The sequence below is a fragment of the Erithacus rubecula genome (assembly GCF_903797595.1).
Source record: "Erithacus rubecula genome assembly, contig: scaffold_329_arrow_ctg1, whole genome shotgun sequence".
NCBI classification, from domain to species: domain Eukaryota; kingdom Metazoa; phylum Chordata; class Aves; order Passeriformes; family Muscicapidae; genus Erithacus; species Erithacus rubecula.
In genome coordinates this window covers 30,822-34,693 of record NW_027636001.1, presented here as the reverse complement: position 1 = coordinate 34,693, position 3,872 = coordinate 30,822, and the positions used below count along the sequence as shown (strand labels likewise).

Below are 3,872 nucleotides of genomic sequence, written 5' to 3'. Positions count from 1 at the left end.
CAGCAAGTGTCACCAACGCCTAGGACTGCTCAGCATGAGGGCTTCAAAGCCTTCTGTGAAAGCCATGTGTTTACCTAGCTTCTTCTGGAAGGCACCAGCATAACAACTCTGGGCTGGCCCCCCTTCCCAAGGGAAGCTCAAAGCTCAGAGCCGCCGCCTAAACGGAAGCCAATAAAGATAATTCCTTCACAGAATCCAATGCTGTTTTCTGAGGGGCTTATTCATACTCCAAGTTTTACTTATGGCAGCAATGATGGCAGAACTAATCTTTCTTTCCTGTTCATACTCAAAGAGTAATGGACATGAAATTGATCTTTGGTGTGGTATGCAGGATGAAGAAATTATAAAGACTGCTAAAAAAAGCTACCAGTTAAAACCATATCAACTTGAAAAGTATGCTGTTAATGCAATAATGTTGCTGCTGTGGTGTTCCTGCTGAAATACTAAAGAGAAATGAAGAGAAGGCTGATGAAGGGGAAGGGTCTTGCAGAATTATGGCATCTCATGCTTCCACACATGACGCTGAGCAGGTGGAGAAGAGTGATTTGGAAGGAAGATGCATGAGGAAACAGGAGTCACTTTTATTACCACTCCAAAAAATATGGACTTGCCTTTCCAGTTCCTTTGCTCGTCTAGTTTTCACTTCTTTCAGATACAGCTCCTTGTACTTTGCCACTTCTGCCTGTGCACATTCTTTTGCAAAACTACTGCCTTGCGGAGTGTTTTTCATCTTGTCCAATTTACATTCAACATCTCCAGTTCTGTCTTTTAGCTGGTTTCTCAGGGAAGCACGATGACTTGCTCTGATGTGTTCTACTCTGTCCTGGGAGGCTGCCTGTGCCTGAAAGAGAGAGTGCACCTTCAACCACCACAAAGAAAAAGAGAACTCTCCCCACCTGTCAAGTGTATGTACCCAAGTTCGAGGGCCCAGCTTGGCTCAGAGAGGCAGCTGTGCCTCCTCACTAGCACCAGCAAGCAAGGCAGAACCCTGAGTTACTCCTGTAAGTAATTCTTTTCACTCAGGATGAAGCCCAAAGCAGTGCTACTATTCAAAGCTACTAATGAAAGGCCACTATCTCTGTAGGACAGGACATAGAGAGCACTTTGAGGCCACTTGCTATGAAAGCCAGCTAGATCCTCAGCTGCTTTCTGAGCAGCCTCTATTCAGCAGAATAGAGAATGAACTGATCTCCCCTTGGCTCTCTGGGAAAAATACACCATAACATTTCTCTACAGTAATAGGCAACTAGGCTCAGAAGTCATGAAAAGAGAATTTTTGGAGCAGCTTACTGAGGTACTGGCTTGCAGGTCTCTCTGCAGGGTTTCAATCCTGTTGCTTTGTTGCTGGACAGTTGCTTCCAAACAAGTCTTTTCAAATCTAAGGCTTAACAAGAAATAATGTCCTTATTCTAAAAATCTGCCAGAGCACCAATTCCAAAAAACAGAGTAAAACATACAAAATCAAAAGCAACATTCAAAACCATAATGATTTGCTGTGATACAAGGCTACCTAGCTATCTATTGTGGTTTCCAACCAACTTATGTAGGCAACAGACTCTTGGTCCCACTGTGTTGTTCTCTTACCCTTCAATGAGTTCTTCCAGTTGTTTCACAGTCTCCAAATTTTTCAACACCTGCTCCTGCAGTTTTGTGGCAGAAGCTGTTGTTTCTCTTTCCTTCTCCTCCAAGGCAGCCATCAAGTTCTTAACACAATGCTCAGAATTTAGATATATTTCTTCCACCTCCTGCAACTGTAAGGCCACAGAGAGAATCCACAGTTGTCAGGTGAGTTTTTATACACAGGATTCACATGGTGCAGATACCTGCCCATACCCTCTGACCAAGGAACTGTAATCATCTCAAGTATCTTTAGAGCTTTGCTTCTACTAACAAATAAAAACAAGCTGTGTTACTTGCTATTCTTCTACGTTGCATCTAGGTGTTGCTTGGGGTGATAACAAGTAAAGGAGCAGGAAAGGCCTTTGCAAGGGTTTTACAGAGATGTTTATTTCAGCTACACACATGCACTGTCCAGAGCTCAGGGAGCAAAGGTGATGGGGCTTGTGTGGGGGTTCATATTTGTTGCATGAGATGAGCAGGGCAAGGAAAACTTTAGGGACCAATTACTAGGGGACAGGGAAACTAGGTGGGAGTTACTGAAAAGCAGATAGACAGGGAGAGGGCACAGGGCTGGCTAGAAAACAGAACAGGGCTTGCTTTGGCCAGATGAAACAAGATCTGCTATCAAGAGAAGGCACCTCAGAAAGGCCTCTCATTTTCCTTAATTAGGAATGCCTTTCTGGGTCTCCACACTTGTGCAGCAGCCTCTCCCATCCCTCCACAGATTTCCTAGAGCCTGACACTGCTGCTCCAAGCCTTCTGGGGACCTGGGATGATGCTCTTTGTAATGACTTTATTTGCTAGTGCATGAAAGCATGAACTGACATGCTTTTATTTCTAAAGAAGGAAGGAGTCTTGGAAGTGTCAGAGGAAAACTGCTCCAGTGCACCTGCTCTGGAGCACAGCACGCTGCCAGGGGAGCATGGGGAGTTTTCTCAAGTGGCAGAGATTTCAAGTGCAGCACTGAGAGAGGTGCCAGCTCCCACTGAGTGGGAAGTGGTGGATCCCTGAGGAAAGGCAGCTTTGCCTCAGTGTGGTGGGGCCATGAGGGACAGCAGCAGTTACATCCCAGTGAGCACCATTTCAGAAAGGCTCCCAGGTGAACTGCACCATCAGACCTGCTCTGGAGTTTGGAATCACCCTGGGCTGCTTGGGGAGGGTTCTTAAACCAGGAAGACCTCGAATGTAGAGCAGAGAGAGGAATCCCACACCCCTGACCGTGAAGTGGGGAAACACTGAGGAAAGGCAGCTCTATGTCAACCCTGGGGGTGGGGAGAGCAGAGGCAAATGGGACAGAGGCAGGTTAAAGCCCAATATAATCACTACTTCCTTGCATCACTCTCCTTCCATCTCCCAGAATACTCTTTTGTCCATTTTCATGATGAACAGGAAAGTAACAAGCACACCATGATTTATTTCTGTTGGGACAGGCTTTCCATACATCCACTTTAACCTTCTCCAACTCTTCCTGCAGGCGCAGTTTCTCTTCCTCCACGTCAGCTTCATGTCTTGTAGTCACCGCAAGAGCAGTCCTAAAGCATCCAAAATTTGATAGGAAACATGTCCAATTTGGCATAATTTTCCCCTGATTGCTCCCAAATCAACTGTTTCCCCTTTTCCTCTAAGTACAGTGAAAGGAAAGCCAAGTACATGTAAGCTTGTAGAATGCAGCCTAGAAGGGACCTCAGGACATCTCCAGTCCCACTGCCTCCAGAGTGCAGCCTTGATGTCAGGCCCTGCTATTTAGGGCTCCTTCTGCTGCTCTTCAAAATCCCCCTGGATGCACCTGCACCAACTCCTGGGGCAAGCTGTTCAACTGCCTGGCCATCTACAGGGCAAGACATTTTGTCTTTTCGTGTGGCTGGAACCCATCATTTCCCCTTGGACAAGTTGCTTCTCTTTCTCCCAATGCTCCCATTCGTACCACTTAATGCACCAGCTGTTCCTTTGCTTAAAGCCCACTCTCCTGCCGAGCAACCTTGCTGCTGAGCTAATGGCAAGTTTCCCAGTGAGTTCTGGTATGTGTGGGGAGAGCACACCACAGACAACACTTTCTGACGGTCCCCAGTGGACAAAGTACAAGAGTACCGAAGGCCGGAGAGCAGCCAAGAGCAGACCTGCATTTCCCAGTCACATGGGGATCTCCTTCCATGTGGCTCTTCCTTCTTTTTCTAAGCTCATTCCCACACCTCTCCTCAGTCACACTTGCTGACAACTGAGGAGGCCTGTGTGCTGTTTAGACAAATCCCTCA

At 46.7% G+C, this 3,872-nt stretch overlaps 1 long non-coding RNA gene across 1 annotated transcript; it reads right to left on the bottom strand.

Annotated features, from left to right (window-relative positions):
- Positions 1-634: 634 nt before the first annotated feature.
- On the bottom strand, positions 635-1,627 carry LOC306816005. Its single transcript, XR_013777551.1, has 3 exons — positions 1,585-1,627; positions 1,291-1,384; positions 635-841 (listed from the first exon to the last, which is right to left on the bottom strand). It is a non-coding gene; the product is annotated as an uncharacterized lncRNA (long non-coding RNA).
- Between the last annotated feature and the right edge of the window lie 2,245 nt (positions 1,628-3,872).